Below are 23332 nucleotides of genomic sequence, written 5' to 3' on the forward strand. Positions count from 1 at the left end.
CAGAAGGGGCCAGCGCCATCTTCTTCTTTGCCTCAGACAGCAAAACGTCTTGGGCTGGCACCGTGCAGCACCACATAGGCAATAAGGTATGACTATGTGATGATGTCACTAAGGGCAAATTAAGCCATCCCATTGCCTTTACTTTGAATTGGGCCAGTTGGGACAGTGCTGCCTGCCTTGCCACATGGTGCACATGAAATTTCATTGCCTGCCCACAATGCTGGGCAGCAAGTCTCTCGCCCTAATGTATCTCCAGTTCGATGTTGTCGCACATGAACAGTTGGGGCAGGACTTAGGAAGGGATGATCACCTGGAAGAGTGGGAAATGTTGTAATAATAATAATTCAAATGTGTATCCTGTTGACAGTAAAGCAGTGCAGATGGATGACACCTGTGTTTTTCTGAACATCTGTCAACATCAGATGCTGCACATCTGCACATCTGTCAATTGTCCAAATTGCATTACTATCATTTGAATATGCATCAGTCCCTGGGGCCAAAAAAGAGAAGGCAATAGCTTCAGATTGTAGGTGGTGGGGTGTGTGTCATATTTTGAAATGTTCCTCATATTAAAAACCACAGATGTATTAGTTTTCTACATGTAGGGAGGTTTTGTGGGGAAGCGATACAAAAAGTGGCTTCCCCCCACCTGTAGTCTGAAGTGATATTTAGAATTCTATCACCTCAGTGTATCACTTAATTCTTCATAGCGTGTGGAGTGTCTCTTCCAATGCCTTACTTGTATGCCTTTCCCCCTAGCAATGATGCATCATAGTCAGTAAAGGTCTGCACCAACCCCCAGCTTTGACTCAGGCCCTGACTTGGCAGAAAGTGGCTCACTTCTGCTCAGACCAATTCAGAGTCAGTCTGCTTCAATTTGATACCAAAACCAAGTCAAATTTTGGAAATCTGAGGCTTCTTTCTCCCCATTGACTTCCATGGGAAATGTTTAAAAACAGCTAAACTTAACATTTTGAGGGTCTCCAAAAGAGGACACATTTATTCCCTATATTCGTTGTGTTCTAAAACTGACAGACAGCCTAGAGGCATTGTTCCTAAGTAAGAAACCTGCAAAGTTTCAAAAGGATAGGTGCAGTGGTTCATGTGGAAGGGAAGTCCTCAAATTTGGGGTGGGGGTGATTAGCTTCCCCTTCCCTCCCTCTTTTTGGAAAATGGCACACTTCCTAGAGGTAAACCCAGGCAAGAAACCTGCAAAGTTTCAGACGGATACATTCAGGGGCTAGGGATCCCCAGTCTTTTTGAGCCATTGGGCACATTTGGAATTTTGAGGGAATATCATGGGCACTCTCACAAAATGGCTGCCATGGTGGGCATAGCCAGTCACAAAACACTAATTTCCCAGAAGGCAAATTGGCAAGACTAAAAGACAAGTTTAACTTGCCCAAGAATCTAACTGCAAGACAAAGGTGGTGTCTGAGCTCCAAAACAAACAAACAAAAAACACTCTTTCTGAAGCCAAATAAAGATGGGGCTGGAGGACGGAGGGGCAAGAAGTCTGGTGGGCACCAAGAAAAGTGCAGGCACATTGGTGACCTTGAGCACCATGTTGGAGACCCCAAACATACACAATCAATCCTGACAATCCATGCAGATTCACACATACACGCAAACCCAGGCAAAACCCATACTACACCATAACAAACAAACACGCTAACTAACTGAAAAACATGCTAAGACACAGCATACCATCCCCCCAAAGACAAAACAAACACCGCACAGGCAGAACATTTCCTGTCACTGCCGGCCAACTCGCCTAGCACCCAAAATGCTCCCTACCACACTCCAGCTTACCTTTCTCTGTTTTTCTGGGTAGGTGGACACACTTTGAAATGAAGCACCAGGCTGCAGCCACTCACCATTTTTATTTTCTAAGAATGCTGCTGGGGCCCATGTGGGGCCAAGAGGCATCCTTAGAAAATAAAAATGGCACTGAAGTCCAGCACTTCATCTTGCAACATGCCTTAGGGCACAATCTCATGGCTGCTAGACACTGCCTAGACAGCCATAGGATTTTTCGGTTTCTGGGAGCCAGGGAGCCGGGGCACTGAGCTCGGTTCCCAGAAACCTGACTCCCCACCCCCTCCCCGCCACCTCATAGGTGGTGTGGTTTGTCCCTGGCTCCATGCTTGTAACTGCAGCGCAGAGCCGGTGAAAACGGGGCATTCCCAGGGGCAGGGAGAGGAGGAGACCACAGAAGCACCATTACAATGCTTTCTATGTGCTCTCCAGCCATAGGAGGAGAGGATCCCCATCTGCATTCCACACACACACACACACACACCCATGTGGCTGACTATCCCCACAGGATTGCGCCCACTACCATTTTTTTTTAATTTTAAAAAAATCTAAAACAAAACAAAAAACCAGGAGGGGCAGAGAGCAAGCATCAAGGGATCAAGGGAAGTATCCACAAGCACACTGGTGCCCACAGTTAGATTACTGGAAACAACCAGTCGCAGGCTTTTTTCTTAGTGAAGTTTTGTGTCACTGGAAGAGTGGCCATGTCACGGTCCATTCCTTGCCCTCCTTCTAACCACAGTGAATGGAAAACCCTTGGTAAAACATGCCATGGGGGAAGAAGGTAGACCTGTCAGTCAGTCAACGGCAGTCCCTCCTTCTCCCTGCTCATAATCAGCATTTAGAGAAACGAAACCAAAAGACACAATTTGCAGGAGACTTCAAGTTGGTGCATCTCCAAAACACGACATCTGGAGTAACTTCAGTTGTGCTGATTTTAGAGCAGGAGTGGGCAACATCTGGCCCTCTAGATGTTTTAGAGTACAACTCCCATCAGCCCTAGCCAACATAGCCAACAGTGATGGATCATGGCACTTGTAGGCTAAAATATCTGGAGGGCCACAAGTTGCTTATCCCTGCTTTAGAAGGACCCCCACCTCACCTCAGGAAGCAGCAGAACCAGAACAAGGCAGCCCAGTTCTGCTTGGGCTTTAGGCTTTGTCCAAATTTGATGTACATCCCTATCGATGAGTTCTTTAAACACTGCCAGCCCAACATAGAGGCACAGACTGGTTTTTCAGAAAGCAGGGATAATTTGTGGAATCTGTGTGTGGCCCATCCTAGTAATTATAGATACAACGTATAAACAGGTTTTCTGTTACAAAGCTCTGTGGCACAGATGCTTCTCATTTTCCAGCCTACAGATGCTATCTTGCTTACATGGCAAGTTAGTTTAAGGGGACTGTGTTGACTCAGAGAAGCAAGATGTCCAATTCTCCATTTCGACTGAGCATCACATTATCACTTTTATCGCCAGCAGGATTTCTGGGTGGTTAGAGCAGTGTGGTTCAACAGTAAGCTGAAGAAGAACATGGCTTTGGAAATTAGGCCAGTCTTAGCCTCTACTCTCCGGGAGGCACACTTTGCATACTGTAAACACGTAAGCAATATGCTGTGTTACCTCCCTTCAGTGGCTCAGAAGTTTGACTCCATTATAAGAAAATAAAATTTCATTAGCTAGGCTGACCACACAGAATTTTTTTTAAAACACCCATTTTTTGTTGTTCTGGTTTGAGATAAGGGGGGGGGGGGAGAGACTGAATATGTGCTGAAAACAGTGGGAAATAAAGAATACTATTTTTAAAAAGACTGTAGTCTTTGTGTTTTTAATTGAAACTGTTGCTGGGAAGTTAGGTCAGTTCATTTGGCAACCACTGTGCTAAAACGAGGGGTGTTGGGGCTCAAGGTGGGCTACTAGTCCTCAGGTCAAGCTTGCAATGCAGACACAATGGCTCTCATCCCAGTCTCCAGCATCTCCACTTAAATGAGGTCAACTGACAAGGCTAGGAAAGACTTCTGCCTTGGAGGCCTGATGCTGGTTGGAATAGACCAGCCTTCCCTACCCTAGTGCCCTCCAGGTGGACTATAACTCCCAGCATTCCTGACCATTGGCCATGCTGGCTGGGGCAGATGGGAGTTGAAGTCCAAAGCATCTGGAGTATGCCAGGTTTGGAAAGGCTGGAGTAGATACAGTACTGGGCTAGGTAGATTGGTAGTCAGACTGGGCAAACCTAAGGCAGCTTCATACGTTCATAAGCTCCATATGTGTTGTGAAGCACCAAAAAGAGGAAATGCTTTGCCAAAAAAGAGGAAATGCTTCGCCAAAAAAGAGGAGACCAATTTGCATAAAATGTGCCTGTGCTAGTTTATATGTATAGATGCAAATTTAGAAATTGTTACTGTACTTCAAGTGGCAAATATGAACAACTGGAGCGTGTCCACTACAACACCATAAACAAGAGTGCACGCATGTCAGGATGCTGGAAAAAATTACTGTTTTATTCCAAGATAAGCCCAGTGCTTTTCAGCCCAGTTTTCTTGGGGGTCTTCTTCAGGGGTCATATTAAAACAGCCTACAGAGATATCTGGTAGATGTAGCTCATAAATTCAGTAACTGGCAGCTAAATTCATGGAAGGTAGGTCTTCCAACAGCTACCAGCCATGATACATGAATGGAACCTCCATGTTCCGAGGAATACCTTAGAGGGATGGGGCAAAAACAAGGGATGACCTTTATGCCCTATTTATGAGCTTCCAGATACATTTGGCTGGCCATTGCTGGACGCAGAATGCAGGGCTAGATGGAACTTTGGTCTGGTCTAGGAAAGGCATTCCTTATGCTCTTATTAGAGCCAGTACCTGTAGGAGAGCCACCATCCAGGAAGAGGGAGTGCTTGCTGCTTGCTGCTTGCTGCAGCCTGGGGGGTCATTTTAGACTCTCAGCTGTCCATGGAGGCTCAGGTGTCAGCCATGAGCCAGACAGCATTGTACCAACCCATCTGATACAGCGGCTGCGCCCCTTCCTTCCCGACCATCTGCTCCCATCGGTAGTACTAATATATGCCCTGGTCTCCTCTTGTCTAGACTACTGTAATGCGCTCTATGTGGCCCAGTCTATCTCAAGGAGTGTCTCCAGCAACACCAAACAGGCTGCTCAACAATATCAGCCTCGGATGGCCTTCTCTCTCTCTCCCATCAGCCAGGATAGCTAGGCTGGTGAGGATGAGGGAGAGGGCCTTCTCTGTGGTGGCCCCACTCTGTGGAACTCCCTCCCTAGGGAACTCTGCCATGCCCCTCTTTAATGAGCTTCTGCCACGCACTGAAAACTTGGTTATTCAGGCAGGCATTTGGGGTGGGTTAGGGTATTTTTAAATAATGTTTTAATGTGTAATTTTACTGTTTTAAATTGCACCATTGTACATCGCCCAGAGTGGCCAGGTGACTGGCCAAATGGGTGATTAAAACATTTAATTAATAAATAAATAATAAAAATATTTCTGAAGTATTCTTATCAATTAAGCCCACAGAGGGGCCATAACTGAGTGGTAATGCACTTATTGTAGACACATAAGATCTTTGGTTCAATCTCTGGCATTTTATCTGAAAAGCAGGAGTGGGCAGCTTGTGACCCTCCAGATGTTTTGGACTACAACTCCCATCAGCCCTAGCTAGCAATGGTGATCTTTGGCCAACCTGTGGTCAAAACATCTGGGGGGCACAGGTTGGCCACCACTGTCTTAAAAAGATCTCACCAGCATTCCTGAGAGAGAGACAGAGTGTCTCCCTGAGATTTTGGAATTCAGCTGCAATTCAGAGCAGCCCATACTGGAGCTAGATGACTCCCTTAATATAAGGCAGCTTTTTATTTTCTTTCTACTTCCTTCCACAGAAAAATGCATGGAATGATGACATGCCCTAGTCCCAGTCTCATCATGGTCATGATCATTCTGGGATTAGGGCATAAACATAACCAATCATAATAGGTTGGATCCAGGGGGAAGTGCTCCACTTGCAGAAAGTCCCTCCACCTGATTTTGGGGTGACCATACCGCATGATCCCCCTTCCCCACACACACACACCACAGCTCACCCTATTCAGCCACATTTTCTCAGTCTAGCATTTTCAGGGGTCTGGAGGGCTGCCATGGGAAGGAGGGAAAGGGGAAGTCTACTTCTGTCAACACATTTAATCCAGTGTAAATCTGGATCCAACATCATCACCATCATCATTGTACTGGATTGTGGCTTGGAAAGGAAAACTATCTATCTATCTATCTATCTATCTATCTATCTATCTATCTATCTATCTATCTATCTATCATCTATCGTCTTACAGTTCTATACCACCCAATAGCCGAAGCTGTCTATGAGCAGCTCTCTCTGCAAAAAAAAATTAAAAATAAAAATTATAGTAAGCTATACAAAATTTTTACTCATGAGTAAGTCCAATGGATTTAACAAGAATTTCAGACACTATGTTTTGAGAAAGGGGCCCTTCATAGCACTGAGAAAGATTTTAAAGTCTTAGAAAGGGATCTCATTTTGTAATGTGTTTTTAAAGTTCTGGATGTTTGTTCATCTCTGACCTCGATAGCTGCTGGATTTGGAAAGACTACTGGTGAGAAAAAGGTCATATTTCTGCACTTTTGCTCATCGTTCCTCTCCATTCCCTTATTACCCCTGGCATCACTCTGCTGGATGAAGGCAGGCCAACCTTCTCTGGACATCTCGTAGTCCAAAAGCACAGAATTTCACCCCATGTCTTCCCTCTTAGAGTGTAGTATCATCCAAGTTAATCATTACAAAGGTTCCAATTCCCTATTTTTTTCCCCCTGTTGGATTCTCAGACATATGAATCATCAGAAAATGAAACTTAGTTCTTGAGAACTTTTCTGAGAGCAAACTAAATTGTTTTGAAGTCTATCCGGCTAATTGCAGGATCAATGGAAGAGGATATGGGAATGCCTCCACTGCAAGGGTTTTAGGCTTCACATTTTTGTCAAGTACAGCTTACAAATTTAGGGATGTCCTTATGTTCTGCATTAGACAGGGAATGGTTTTAGAACATATTCAAGTACTGTGCTGAATTGGGGGTTTTCTTGGAGGAGATTCACATGGCGGTTTTTCAAGAGTGAAACTTTCAAAATGTATGTGGGTTTCCTAACTTGGCTTGCAGCTGCATTAAAATTAAGCCTTTTTGAACATGGTGAAATTTCCATACAAACCACTGATGATGTTCCTGAGGAAGAACTAAAGCTACAAAAATTATAGTTTGTCTCTCCAATTTACATAAGAATGCATAATTTAAATTAAAAAGTCAGCAATGAATCTAAGCTGACAGTTCTTTCACTCATGTACTCAAAACTTTCACACCAATCAGATTCATTGTTTGGCTGACAAAAAATTACTAGCATTGCAGCAGTGACATCGGGAAAATCTGGAGCAAGAAATTCCACCATCAGCAAAATATGATTCTGGACAGGAAGTAGTAGGCTCTGTAAGACTATTGGTGAAGACTCTATAGATTCAGTGTATGCCTGGCCAATAAAAGGAGGGAGGGGGGTGAATGCAGCATTTTTTCAACAAAACAAAACACAGCTTTTAACACAATTGCCCTGACAATGCATGCAATGCCAGTAACATCTGTGACCCTCCCAAAAGAAAAAAAGAATCCACTTGAGGCACAGCAATCCAAGAAACAGACATCGTGACTCTGTGACAACATTTTCTCACAGCTATGGTTTGCTTCATTCTCAATACATATGGAAGGAAAGCAACATGATGTTCTCTCTCTCCTCCATATCCATTGAGCATCTTCAAGCAACCATTCATCTGCTTTGGAAGAAGATGGCACTTGCTTTGGATTGTGAGATATAGAGCGGACAGCCCTAGCATCCCCCAATGGGCTCTGTTAACTGCCTCCACAACTAGTATCTCCTCCAACATTTTGTGCCAGTTTTGTGCCACAAATCCCGAGTTTTGTGCTGCCACGCACAACTGGTGGGTGGGTGGTGGGAGAATCAGCCAAGTCCAAAGGGTTGCTCTCGATAAATTTGAGATGGATGTGGGGTGGAACTCATCCAAATATTTTAAGAGCATTTGTTGCAACTGTTTCCTTACCCCATTAAAACTATATGTTATCTTCACTGGACAATCAGGCACTTAAAAAAAAAAGCAAATGGATCTATGCATTCCTAGTGCACTGGCCCATTTATGTGTTTATAAGCACAGTGAGCTTGCCAATGTTTTAGTGTTACTGAGGAATCATCAAATGACCTCCCTAAAAGGTGCCCTTGCACTGAAGGAAGAGCAGAACAGAAATTGAACTTGCATGAAACAATTTATCTACACACAAAAATCCTCACATTAAAGAGAAGTTGGGGAAAGGAAGGGGTTGTTCTCAAGGTTGGTGTCAGTGCCAGCTCCAGGTTTTGGAGGGGCCTTGGACCCAAGACACCCTCAATGGCCTCCTCCCTCAGTGAGTCTCCCTTCTGAGTTCCACTGTCACCTTCTACTATCACTCCGCCTCCTCTTTCTCATCACTGCTGCCACTAGCTTGCTTGACAGGCAGAGAGCCAGTGAGCAAGGAGGGAGTGCAGTCTCCTGCTCCTCCTCCTCACCACCACCGTTGACTGAGTCAGAGATGAGAGGAGGATGAACAAGCAGGTTGCAAAGAGGAAGAAGAGAAGCAGGTTCAGGGGGTCTTGTCAATAATCCCCTTGCTGGGACCTAGGTCCTCTTGACACCGGCCCTGGTTGGTGCCTTACCAACCAGTCCTCTTGACACCGGCCCTGGTTGGTGCCTTACCAACCAGTCCTCTTGACACCGGCCCTGGTTGGTGCCTTACCAACCAGTCCTCTTGACACCGGCCCTGGTTGGTGCCTTACCAACCAGTCCTCTTGACACCGGCCCTGGTTGGTGCCTTACCAACTAGTCCTCTTGACACCGGCCCTGGTTGGCGCCTTACCAACCAGTCCTCTTGACACTGGCCCTGGTTGGCGCCTTGAAAACAAATGAATAAGGATGGGCAAACTCACTGTGGTCCAGGTTGTGTGCTTCTCACTGGACCCCCACCAGCCACCCAGCCCTGCTCACCGTTCGTGGTAAGTTGCCGGGTGGCATATGGCTGCCATATTCCTCATCAAGCTGCCATTTTGCGTAAAAATGGCAGCTTGGCCTTTTTCATAAAGGCTGGTTTTACACAAATGGTGGCTTCATGGATGGCATTTGTGTAAAATTGCCCTTTACAAAAAAGGCTGAGCCACCATTTTGTGGCTCGGTGAGGGATCTGTGGACTGGCTTCTGCGGGGGTGGGGGAACTGGCGATTTCTTGCTGGGCCTCAAGCCCCAGCTGGATGCCCACAACATCCCTACAAATGAAACAACCTGCATAAAGCATGCTAAGAAGGCCACTGAGAAAATATACTTGAATTAAGACCATCCATAAAATATATCACACTTATGGAAAATTTTAGGTTCTTCCCCCCTTGTCACACTTTGCCCCCACTTTCTCCAATACACAATTTCTCCTGTGTCACAAAACAGCTTGGCTGTGGGTGAACCTCCAATATCCATTCGGGGGGGGGGCTGCTGCAGAGAAATCTGGTCCACTTGGGGCCCTGCAAATTTCTCTGGAGCCCTGGTACGCCTGCCAGATTTCATGTGATGGCTCTCCGGCTTTATAAAAGGTGAGAGAGGCTAATGGCAGCTGCCGTTAGCCTATTGTGGGAAAATTATGGCCATATTTGGCACATTTTATGCCACTTGCGGTCATAAAGCACTCACTTCTACCTAATTTGCAGACATTTACAGAGGTCGTGCAGGTAAGGGGGGGGTCTGCTGTGGACTCCACAGGTCAGATTCTTGGGAAGCTGGCCACATTGGATCCACAGTGGGTTTTTCAAGCATCCCTAAGCTTGGCTACTGTCTTCCTTCCCCAATCTTGTTGTGGGACCACTTTATGGCATGGTCCTTCTTCCACAATCATGAACAGGTAAGGAAATGACCATGTGACTTACAGAAAGGTAAAATGTTTCAAAAGAAGAAAAAGTTATTTCCAACAGCAGATGGTTCTACAAAAAGACATTGTTCCATTCCAGGGGAAACCAGAGTCTGCAGTCTCCCAGCCTGTTGGACAACCAGATCCATGACTCATTTACACCCACACCACCTGGATTTCCTGTGTTGGACTGAATATTCTTTTCTGACCACAGAAGGATGCCTTGGCAAATGTATCTTCCAGCCAGGGTTGAGCATTAGGTGGAACTAAACATGACTGTGATTATGTACGCTTTGGGGGATTTTACCTTCCCTGCAAATTCTTCAAAGCAGCATACCATGCTCCTGTAACTCTTTACCATCTCATTTATTTATATGACTCTCAACAAAGGTTTTTATTACATAGAAATGTATATATGTCACTCTCAAAAAAATGCAGTCTACCTTTAACCTCCCCAATGAAGTAGGAGATGAGGTAGCCATGGCTTCTCCTGCTTGTACCTCTTCCTGAGTCCTTTCATCTGCTCGTTTGTTCTGTATGTAGCCACTCAAGCAGGATTCCATATTTGTCTCAATTCACGTGGAAGAAAAGGGCAGATGGAAGTATCATGGGAAGGAATAGATGGAGAACACATAGCTACCTCTTCACCCACTTCATAGGGCAGTCTAGAGCAGTGGTGGGCAGAAGCTAGATCTCCAGATGTTTTGGAGTCCAACTCCCAGAAGCCTATGCCATCATGGCCAATGGTCAGAAATGCTGAGAGTTGATGTCCAAAACATCTAAAGCTCTACTTTCTGTCCATCCCTGGTTTAAAGATACATATGTATTATTTCAGATGTGTTTTAATTGACTTTTTCCACCTCTTCCTCATAACAAATAATGCAATCCTAATCTCTTTGGACTGTCCACTTTTTCATTCTTTGAAAAATAGTTATTTTGACAAATAAACTGTGTCCTTCTCAATAAAGTGCACATAAACTGACTCCTTTTCCAAGATGGTAATCCATCCAAGCTGGAACTTTTCAAGCATAGATATTCAGCAAATAAGACTTCAGGATATAAATAAACATTTGAATACTTTAAAAAACCCTGCATTTGGATATAGGAAATGTCAATCCAGTTTACCATCTTAAAATAAACTAGAAACAGTGTCAAGAAGTGTTTGCTGAGTTTTTAATCGTCACACACACACACACACACACACACACACAGAGCACCTTAAATCCACAGTTTATACAGAATGATCAGGATTATCAGATCACAATGGGTATCCCTGTCTTAAATTCTTCTATGTGTGCCTGCTGTCCTACAGAGGTTCAGAAGAAGCCATGGTATGATGTGTGTGCTACTCGTTTTCTTGGCTAGTGCCAGTGGTGCACATTGGAATCTAGGTAGTTTAGACACAAACAATTTAGTTGGCATTGTTTTGAAACCACAGTACCTGAATCAAAAGTCTCCTTTTCGAAAGCGTGAATTGCCACTGCCCAGGACAGACTTAAGCCTAGAGGGTTGGATCCAGGCGTAATCATGCTTAGAGTAAACGCCATTAAAATCAATGAGATGGAAATTAGCCATAAGTAAATTAGTCTCACTGAGTTCAGTGAGGTCAATTTTCTGCAATATTTTGTGAGTTAGTGTTTGTTTATTGAAACCCCTTCTTAGCTGCTTTTCAGGGCAGGAACTCTCCCAAGGCAGCGTACAACACTAAATACATAATAAAGAAATTGATTCAGTATTAAAAACAGTAAAAACACAATAAAAACAGCAAAAAAGCAAGCATTCTAAAGACAACTACAGCCAGAACCCAGACCGATAAAACATAATCAGAGGAAGACCAAAGTAAAGTAGTAGGTTTTCAGGACCTTCTTAAAGGCCTGGAATGACAGGGCCTGGCAGACCCCTAATGGCAACTTATTCCAGAGGTGTGGGGCCATTGCAGAAAATGCCCTCTCCCTTGTGGGACTTCCCTTTGCTCTGTTCCCCCCTACAATCCCCTGCACATCCCTAAACCTGCTCAGGAGGGGCCCCCAACCCTCCAGAACATATTTGGGCAGGGGTATGGAGGCCTGTAGGGGAAGGGAAATTTGTTCCACCAGTACTTTCCATTCCACTGGTGGATGGCCAGTGTTAGATGCAATCTGTTGGGTCTACTACCCTAAGTGTGACTAAGATTGGATCCAACCCAGAATTTGGCTGAACTGTGTTCAAAGGTAATGAACTGGTTCCTTACTATTAGAACATGCTGGAGTGTGGAATGACATAGCAGTGTACACCTTGGGAACATACTGAAATTTTGAGTTATAGTGCAATCATCTTATATTCTATTTCTGATCTTCATGTGAAAGTGCCTGCCAAAACAGCAGCGCACACACATGGGGGGGGGGGTATTAGCAGAGTCAGGGGAACCCCAAGTATAAAAATATTTACAAGAAAAAAGGAATAAGGGGGGCAGATCACCAAAACAGCCTAATGAGGACCAAGTATGGTCAGGCATGGAATACTGACTGACTGAAGAGGAAAGCAACAGAAATCCAAGTGAGATGGGGAATGGAATGGTGTGACTGGAAAAGGAGGATGGTGAAAGAGACACATCAATTAAAAAGGGGTAGAGAGAATCCTCCCATTGTCTGGAGAGATCATTTCTTGGTCTGTGAAACTATTTTTTAAATATCTTCAGGGACAAAAGTATAAGCTGTCCATAGAAATTAATGGAAAAATAGCTGGGATTGGGGACCAGTGTGTCCATCACATCTCGCAAACAAACCCCAAAGTTAGCAGTAAAGAGAAGAGCTCCTGTTCTAATTAAGTTCTCATTTAATGTGAAACTTTTTAAAAATGCAAAAAACTGTTAATGTAAATTCCAAAAGAACTGCAGTTCATTGTCCTCATATGGTACTTTGGAATGGGCGACTTATGACAGTCCTGCAGTGTAGTTCACACTGAATACCCCAGGTCAGGCTCTGAGTGGTTTACAACAACCCTGCAGTGTTGTCCATGGGGATGGCACGGGCACCCAATTCCATCCGGGAATCCAGCGAAACCCCCCTGCCTGCAACCCCAAGCCCCACTCACGGAGCCCCTTCCCCCACTTGCCCCTGCCCACACTCAGCTAGCAGTCCGCACTCACCCTGGTGGCCTCATCAAGTGCTGCAGTTGTCATTTTTTTTAAAAAACGGCGATCCAAAAATGTGCATATTTACATGTGCACAAAATGCACATTTTTGCAAAAATGCACATTTTTCGCAAATGCAAATAATGGTGATCATGTAGCTCGATAAAGCTGCTGGAGTGAGTGCAGGTGGCTTGCTGAGCGTGGGAGCGGCTCCAGTGCAGTCCGGGGACTAGCAAGCAGGGGCCTGGGCTGGGCGGGCACCTAGAGAACCCAGACGGGTGGATTCACACATCCCTAGTTGTCCAGAGGCATTAGACCTCTGTAGCAGGTTAGGGGGTGAGGTGGGGCCAAGAGAATAGCATATAGAAACCCTGCATATTGTGAACCACAATGAATAAATACATAAATTTATCCCCACATTGCATATTGGGCCAAAAGAGCAGTATACAACAACCATGCAGTGTGTTTCCCTGTTTTACCACTATTTAGGGATGTATGAATTATGTACCTTCGGTGCCGCTTGACTTCCGCAGTTTGCGGCCAGTGCTCTGTTCCGCCCTTCACAAGCCCCCGGAATTCTCCTCTTTTTTTTCCGCTCTGAAAATTAAGATAAATCCATATCAAGAACAGTAATTCTGGTGCCCAGCCATCTCTGTGAGCCTGCATAACTTCCGTAAGAATCACTATTTTTCGTAGATATTTACGTATTTTTTCCCCTGCCCTGATGTGCAGTAATTATTTTCAGCCAAAACACTTCCTTTCCCTTATAGGGGCTTCCCAGAAGAAGGCTGCCCTAGGTGTGCCTGAACGATGCACTCTTTGTTTAAAGCAACGCTGTTTGAAAGAAAGAAAAAACCTTTTAAAATGACCATGCCGGTCTGGAGCCCTGCACGAGGAATTATTGTCCCTGCTAAGCTTTATATTTCCACATCCAGCGTTGGTGTTGACGTTGTGAGGCTAAAATGGAGAGGAGAACCAACTCTGTCTGTGCATGTCTACTCAGAAGTAAGTCTTATTGAGTTCAATGCGACTTACTCCTACACATGTCAGCACCCCACTTGCCCCCAGCTCAGCTTTGTATTTCCACATCCAGCTCATTATCTAACCTCCTGTTAGTTATCTCACTGGGTGACTCTGGGCTGGTCTCTAACCACTACACCACACTTCTGTTATGAAACTCATGAAAAAGGGACAGTATAATGGAAAGTTCTTTCTGAAGCAGTCACACTTGTACAAATGTAGCATGAAGGGAAAGATCAGCAACCTTCTCTTTGTTTGAATAAAAAGCACACTCTGCACATGCTCAGGGAATGGACAAAATGAGGAATAAACCTACCAGGGAAACAGCTGGACTGGGGAGAAGCTCCACCCCACACACAGACATACACACACATAATGGAAGCATATAGTTCTTCATAGTTCTTCATATTCCCTGGTATGTTTATTCCTCCTTTTGTCATGTGTAAGAGTAAGTCGCATTGAACTCAGTAAGACTTACTTCTGAGTAGACATGCACAGAGTTGGTTCTCCTCTCCATTTTAGCTTCACAACGTCAACAACAATGCTATTGGTCTTATAGGCCCCTTCCAACCCTACTATTCTATGATTCTATGAATTCATTTTTTAAAAAAACATATTTATTATTGAAATATACTACACTATGTTTTTATTTACAAAAATTTTGCGACTCTGCAGACGATGAAAAAAAAGCCGCATGACTGCAGGCTCCGCAGGACCTTGTGGTGCCGTTCCGCAGAGGATTCCATGGCATGGACTGAAGGGAATTCAATCCCATTTCAGTCTGTGGTGGAATTCTCTGACATCCCTACCGCTATTGCAGGTTAAAGGGCTGTGTTGAGAAGACAGTTTCTTACAGCGTGTCTGTAATGTAGTCCACTGTTCATAGTGCAGGCCAGAGGTAGGTCTACTTAAATTACGCCCTGAAAAACCAAGCACACGATTGCATGCAGAAACTTCAAGTGCAGAGTGGTAGCACTTTTCGATGTTCAAATAAACTTCAAAAAACTGCACAGGAAGGAAGCCCCAAGTCAGAACAGAGACTCCTGTCTTTGATGCTAACTTTTATTTCCAATCCCCTCAGCCACAGGCTCAGGTAACACACACAGACACACACACCAGGGATACCCTGCCATGTTATTAGAAGTCCCACTTGTAGATTTTGTAATGTGGGGTGGGGGACTTGTGGCCCTCCAGATGTTGTTGGATTTGAATTCTCATCACACACAGCCAGCATGGCCAGTGGTCAGGGATGATGGGAACTGTAGTCCAATAACATCTCAAAGGCCGCCACATCTCCACTCCTGCTCTACTGAATAATATGCAGCCCAAGCTGCCAAACCTCCACTCAACTCTCCCAACATCCCATCACACTCCCGCCTGTCCAAGAAACAGAATCGAGGAGGAGGCAGCTCTGCAAATAGGAGCAGGCTTGATTCTTAACAGCTGGGGTCACTGAGGGTCACAGAGGGCAAGGAGAGGTTCCGCCTCCACCTCATATGTATGGCTGAGGGTACCTGTTTACTTGTCCTGAACCATCTCTCCTACGGGGAAAAATAAACCTCTGCACTTGGAACAACATTGCAGTGAGGGCCGAACTTTGCCTCTTCCATGATGCTGGGTGGCCTGACCTTCATGAGCCCACCAAGGCTCCTTGCAGTAAACAAGTCCTCCCTCTGCAGACACACAATCCGCCCAAATGACCAGCATTTTGCCTGTGTATGTGTAACTGTGAGAGAGACAGTGCATTTTTCATTTATATCTGATTCCACCTAATCTCTGTGCTCAAAGAAGCTAAGGGCCAAACCATACAGGACGTTAATAATTCAATTCCATTCAACTGAATTGAAATGGATTTGCATTTCCTTTCCTTCTGACCTTACCATTTACAGTCTCCCCCAATACCACATATATAGATATATTAATAACTCTGAAACTCTCTATAACTCTCCAGACATCTGATGAAGTGAGCTACAGTCCACACAAGTTTATACCAGTATAAACATCTTAGTCTTTAAGGTGCTACTTTCGTTGTTGCTTTTCTTCCAATCTGGAAATGTTTCATGTAATGTGTACTTAAAAAAATGCACATAGCATCAACCAGGGAGGGTAATAATTATCTGGGTTGCAGCAGGTATGGAGAAATAATTTAAGCCTTTCCTCCCCTGCTGTGAGTCCTGAGGGAAATCCCTCCTCTGAAGGCGGGAGTTCCATCACTGTTTCCATTGGGAGGAAATCCCCCATTGGCACCAATGGGGGATTTCTCCCCAATGCAAATCACACCTAAGGAGGAGGGATTTTCCTCAGCAGTGGAGGAAAGGGTTAAAGTCCCTCTCCACAGCTGCTGCAGTGCGGATCGTTTTCATTCCTCCCAGTTGATGCTATTGTTATTATTATTGTTATTAATTATTAATTTAATAATTTAACAAGCTTCCTCCACGCATCGAAAACTTGGTTGTTCAGGCAGGCATTTGGGGTGGGTTAGCGTATTTTTAGAAATACAATGTTTTAATGTGTAATTTTACTGTTTTAAACTGTTTGCACATTGCCCAGAGTGGCCGGGTGACCAGCCAGATGGGCAATTAAGAAATGTAATAAAATAAATAAATAAAATTAATAATTATAATATAATAATAATAATAATTAGCATTGTTAAAAAAAACCTCACAGGTTAAATGTGAAGACACATTTAACATCCAGTTTGGTCCTGGCCCGCATCTACAGTAGATGGCCTACAGTAGCCAGTCCTGAGTCAAATCAGTGAACTTTGCACTTAGCTCTTAGAGCTAAGCGCAACCAGTACAAATCATAAAAGACATCTTTTATGGTATCTCTTAGCTCACATGTCAAAAAGGGGGCTTGCTACTAAACAACACACTTAGCTTTTAATACAAAATATGTCTTTTATGATTGGTAAAAGATGTCTTTTATGATTTGTACTGGTTTGATTTTGTAATATGTGGCAAATTCACTCAACTGAGAAAGGAAGGAAGAAAAGAAGCTCTGTCTCAAATGAAGTCAGAGGTGGCTTTAAGCCAAAAAAGAGAGAGCAAAATTAGAGCCTCTTATATCCATTTATTGTCAATTATGCAACGAGGAGGGGGGAAATCAACAAGAAAGACCTTGCACAGAAAATATCTAAAGCTATTAAGTATATTAATTTCGTTCAGAACCTCTCAAAATGTATTATTTGTACCGCCAATGGCAAAGGCATTTAGGGCACAATCCAACAGGACAGACACCCGCTAGATGGAGGGCTTTATTTTGGGAGCCCTCTAACTATCCTAAGCTCTGCCGGCAAGAACCAGGCAGGGCAGGAGGAATGGCACAGGTGGTTTTGCCTCCTTTATAGTATTTTGTGCTAGATGAGACTCGTACCCCATCTAACTTGCTCAACTTGCTGGGCTGAGTGTGTGTGTGTGTGTGGACAGAAACCAAGATGCGTGGATCCAGTAGATTTACATCCTCTCCTCTACCCAATCTCTTCTTCTGAGGTTATGACACCCACCTTGGGAGAGGAAGCTGCCATGGGGTTTCCCATGGCAGCTGGGAGGTCTGAGGTGGAGATGGCAAAATCCAAGTGGGGATTATGAGGCTGTACGTCTGTCTACAGCCTCCAAGCAGAAAAGCCCCAGAATCCTATGGCCCTCCAGATTCTCAAGGGGGCACTGGGTTGCTCTCTTAGATAGTTCTCTGTTGCCCTGCTATTTGCTCTTAGCGATGTTGCTGAAATTCGTCATAACCTCATTCGGAATGTGAATTTTCCCAGCTCATAGTACTCAGAAATCAAATCAAATGTAGGGACGTATGAATCACCTACCTGGTTCCGTGCTGGGGCACCTGTGGGGGGGGAGGCACTCTGTCCCTCCCCCCCGGAATCCTCCCCAGCCAGATCCACGGAGCCGCTGGCCAGGGCCAGCCGCAGCCGGAGTTCTGGCCACGGCTGGGCTGCTGCGGCTGCAAATGGCGGCCGTCGTAGCAGCCGCCATTTGCCTCCTTCTAGGCTAGGGATGGCAGAGAATTCTGCCACAGATCTCGGTGAGGCCGAATGCCAGTGCATTCGGCCCCCCAAAATCTGTGGCGGAACGGCCTGCCCCCCCTGCCCCCCAGTGGATCCCCCCCGGGACGAGACTACCTGGGGCGGATCCTCCGGGTGGTGGCGGCTCTGGTGGTGGCTGCGGTGAAAGCGGCTGCGGCTGCTGGTCTTCCAACTGGCTGCCGCCGTCACCGCCATTTGCAGTCTTGTCAGGTTTTTTTTTTTTACAAGACGTGATAGGCTATGTAAAGACTTACGTAGGCTATCACGTCTGGCTTAAAAAAAAAACGCGTACGCAAATGGCGGCAGCTACGGCCGCCGCCATTTGCGTTCCTTATTTTTGCCGTTTTAGTCTACATAAATGTTTACGTAGACTAAGACAGCCAAAAATAAGGAATGCAAATGGCGGCGTCCGTAGCTGCCACCATTTGTGTATGCGCATTTTTTTTGTTTTTTTTTAAAGCCAGATGTGATAGGCTACGTAAGTCTTTACGTAGCCTATCACGGCTGACTACAGGGATGCAAACGGCGGCGGCTATGGCCGCCGCCATTTGCGTCCCTGCTAGCCAGCGGCCAGATGTCCGGCTGCTGGCGGAGCAGGCTGGCGGCTCTGCGGAATCCCCACGGAGCAGAGCCGGCCAGCCAGGATTACGGGGGGGAGGATTCCGGGGGGAGGGACGGAGCGCCTCCCCTCTCCCCAGTGGAACCTGGCAGAGCCAGGTAAAGGGACTTTCGTACATCCCTATTCCAGGCTGCCATGATAGGCTACGTAAGTATTTACATAGCCTATCATGCCAAAGAGCAGGGGCGCAAATGGCGACCGCTACACCGTTTGCACCCCTGCTCTTTGCCATGATAGGATATGTAAGTATTTACGTAGCCTATCACGGTAAAGGCAGATACGCAAACAGCAGCCGCTACACCATTTGCGTGGCTACCTTTACCGTGGTAGGCTACGTAAATACTTACGTAGCCTATCAGAGCAGCCTGGAAGGACGCAAATGGTGGCTGCAGCAGCCGGCCAAGAGACCAGCCGCCGCCGCCGCCAGAGCTGCCGCCAGAGCCACCGCCGGAGCTGCCGCTGCCTCTGCATCCACCCCAGGTAAGCTTCGTCCTGGGGGGATTCCGCGGGTGGCGAGGGGTGAGAGGCCATTCCACCACCGGTTTCGTGGTGGAATTCTCCACCATGCCTAATCAAATGTCATTCCCTGGAGACGTTTTTGAGCAGCTTGAAATGTAAAATGAGATTCTATAGATACAGATAAGAAGCTGTTGGTATTATTTGTCCTCCCCAAGCCTTGGACGTTAATAATAGCTCAGACATGCTAAAGTAGACACCCTCAGAAAATGATTTTTAAGGCTCCAGGGAAGTATGGGCAAGGCCAGGGCAGCACCTGAACTTGTCTCAGCAAGTTGTGGGGAACACCCCACCCTGTACAGAGAGGCCATGCTGTCTGGAGATGATGGGAGTTGTGGTCAAACACATCTGGAGGGCATCAGGTTCAGGATGGCTAGTCTACAACTTTTGCATGTAGGCCCTGTATATACTGAGGCTAATGGGGGGGGATGGGGTTGGGAGCTGGGTCAGACCAGTTCAGAGTTTGATCAGATGAGCTTAGGGATTGACCAGTTCCTTTTCCTGAATGTTGCAGACATTCTTTGGGCTTTCCTAGAGCTTCCCAGAGCCTTACAAATTGCCCTACGGGGGCATTTGTAGAACCCTGCCTGAGCTGTGGTTTGTCTCTATGACTTGGATTAAAAAAAGAAAAGAAAAATATAGATGAAATGTTGAGCGGTAGATTGAAAATGATAAGATAGTATGATCAAGTCCATCCAACATTGCAAGTCAATTTATACCAGGGGTGGACAACTGGTGGCCCTCCAGATGTTCTGGCCAAAACTCCCGTCATTCCTAGCCAGCATAGCCAAATAGCGAAGGATGATTGGAACTGGAGGCCAAAAGATCTGAAAGGCTAGAAGTTGCCCATCCCTGATTATACAACTCTATCCCTACCTTCCACAAACTTGCACCCAATATTACTCATAATTGCTGACCCAGTTCCAGTTAAGGGGGGGGGGTAATCACTACAGCTGCTCTTCCTGCTATCCCAGTCACATCATTGCTTTCTGGGCTGGCGACTATGTTTTTACAAGTCATGTTAATTACATCACCACCACCATGACAACAACCCTGTTGGTGGTGGGAGGAAGAGGCTTTCAAATTCCTCTTCAGCCATCCTTCTGAGAGCTTTGGCTATTTGGTGGTATAGAAATGAAATGAATGAATGAATGAATGAATGAATGAATGAAATTCCCAGAATACAGATAGAATAGTGAGGAAGCTGACAAATAAAACAAAAATCACCCCGGAGGCAGAATAGCAATAATAGACATGATCCAAAGCTTTTGTATGTGATGGGAGAAGAATAAGTGCGCAGCTGCACCTAAACCGGGGGGGAGGGGTGTACCAGGCTTATGTTGCTGTGCAGTAGTTCGGGGGGGGGGAATGCCAGGATCTGCAGTAGTTCCTTGGGGGGGGGGCATGCTAGGATCTTGGGATTCATTTGCACATATAGAGCCATCTGTAGATCATCCCATCTGCGCAAGGGGACAAGGGCTGAATTGGGCCCTATAATTATATAATGTTAATAATCTAAATTATTGATACTCCTATACAGGGATGGACAACCTGTGGCCATAAAGCTGCATGCAGCTCTTGGCCACATAGAGCCCTTGGCCTAATTTCAAAAGCCCCCTGAAAGGGATAGGTTAAGAGCTCTGGCAGGAACCTGGCAGCCCCCTGGCTGGGGAGGAAGAGGGAGGAGGAGGGGAGAGAGTGGGGCAGGGAGGGGGAGAGAGAAGGGTGTTAGGAAGGGAGTGATGGGGGGGCACCCACTTTTGGTTCTTGTCCCATCTACTGCTAGCTTCAGCCTCACTCCCATCAACATGTGTCTGTCTGACAACAGATTAGCCCCAAGGGAATGTGGCCCTTAGCAGAAAAAAAGGTTCCCTACTCCTGATCTAATATATTCTGGCAGGCATTTGACCTGCTGGGTGGAATTTTTTATGTGGCAACCTTGCCCTTGCTTTTCTCAGGCATGCCTCTCTGCATCTTATCATTGTTATTGTCTTCTATTTATACGAAGTTGCAATTTTATTGTTTTATTTGCTGTGAGCTGCCCTGGGTGATGCAAAATGTGTTGGGAGGGTAGGATATACATTTTCTGATAAGCCAACCCCCCACCAATCCATATGTATTTTGCACTGAAGAGACGCATAGGCTTAACATTGCTCTTTAACCCATGGAAGGCTCCATAACACAATTTACTAATACAAACATACAAGTAATTGCTCACCAGGTGTGGTGCATTTAGATTCCGGATACCTTGCTGGTGCCAAAATACCATGGATAATAAACAGCAGGAAGCGAATGCTTGTTAACACTTTTTTCCAGCTGGCAATTTCATTTATAGCATGAAACTATTGGCAGCAATTTTATTTAATTCTACTTTTTAAAGTGCCTTAAAAGGCTCCCCGCCTTGCCATATACACCCTCTCCACAAACAGACACATTGCCCACACACTCTAGGGGGGTTCACAAGAGACACCCCCCCACACACACACACACTCATTGAAAGAGGATGTGAGAGGAGTCATGAGGCTATATAGATTAGCTCCACCCCCTGTCACCGTGTGCTCCAGCTCTGCCCCAGAAGCCATCGCCCATAGCGGAAACACTTCCTCACTGTCTGCACATTCAGGTGGCACAGGAAAGGACTCAGAGGCAGACATCTAATAGCTACCCAGCCCCAAGAAACTCAGGCTCATAAAGGTGCAGGTTTGGCCAGATACTAGGCGCAGAAATGCCTGCCTGAGGAATAAGGAATAACTCAGGAGCAAGGCTCTGCTTGTGAGTAGACCATTCCTCGGGTGGCATGGATGGTCTGCGGCTGTGCTCTGGGTAGAGCTCCAAAGGCTCAGGCTTAAAAGTCTTCAGCTTTAGGCAGAGAAGGGTGGAGCAATGTCTGTGCATCAGCTCCCAGATGCCTGCCTTGCATTTTCCCAATAACCTAACTATTTTCTGAACCTCAGACTACCCATTGACCTTGCCAATAATCAATCAATTAATTAATTAATACCCCCTCCTTTCAAACAAAGGATGGTGTTCAAGGCAGCTAATGGTAAAATCTGGACTAAAAATAAATTCTTAGTTAGAATGCAACATCAATGCAAATAAATCAAAGACACAACTGGTCCTGACGTAGTTAAGTCCATGGAGCCGCCACAGGCAGGAGTTCCTGCTTGTGTGGCAGAGCTCTTTCTGCTTATGTGTGGCAGCTCCACCCCTTGCCACTGTATGCTGCATCTATGCCCCCAGAAGCCACTGCCCATGATGAAAACACGTCCGCACTGCCTGCATGTTCGAATGGCAGCATAAAGGGCTCTCCGTGTGTACACACTTAGAGCGCCTCCAGATGCTGGGTCCATTTTGGGGACGGGGTTCATCACCTTGGAGAACTCCTCTAAAGTTCTGACTGGTTCTGACTGAAAACCAAAGCGGGTTCACAGGCCACGGGCATCGGAGCCACCAGCCTCCACTGGAACTGGGCCGTGTGGCCATGGCACAACGTGGCAGGGGCCGTGGCTAACCCCTGCAGCCCTGTGATCCCCTGTGCACGCGTTCTTTCTGTGTGTGTGTGTGTGTGTGTGTGTGTGTGTGTAGGGCGGTGTTCATGTATACCTCTGTTCTGGAGATGCATAGCTACTAAATACCCTAAAATCCTGCAGTATGACATCAGAAATCCCAAATTTACATGACCCTCAACCCCTGTCAACATAGTATCTTCACCTTCACTTTGGCAAACTGTTGATGAAATGCTCGACACTGTCTGGGAACAAACTGGGTAAAGGAAACAAGAATGACTCCTCTATTTAACTAGACAGTCAAAGTACTTTGGATAGCAAAACCCCTTGTTTAAGATATTTCTGGTTTGGAAGAAGAAGAAGAAGAAGAAGAAGAAGAAGAAGAAGAAGAAGAAGAAGAAGAAGAAGAAGAAGAAGAAATAATCAGGATTCGATTTAAACTGTTTAGCCTGCTGTAATGTTCCCAGAAATGTTGCCTTAAAAACAAAGTGCTGACCTTTCCGAAAGGAAAGGATTTGTTGAAAGATGATGAAGATGCTTTGAAGCCTTCGGAGCAGTCATTGCTCATACATCCCAAAGGCCAGCTTTTCCCAGCTATAAATTTGCACTGAATGAGAATGAGAACATGCTACTAATTCACATATTGCCAACAACTTGATGATTTTTATATAGCCAAAAATGACTTGACTGTCCCATGAAGAGGCAA

This window comes from Heloderma suspectum, chromosome 1 (assembly GCF_057233095.1).
Source record: "Heloderma suspectum isolate Gila_16-S chromosome 1, 16-S_ref, whole genome shotgun sequence".
NCBI lineage: Eukaryota > Metazoa > Chordata > Lepidosauria > Squamata > Helodermatidae > Heloderma > Heloderma suspectum.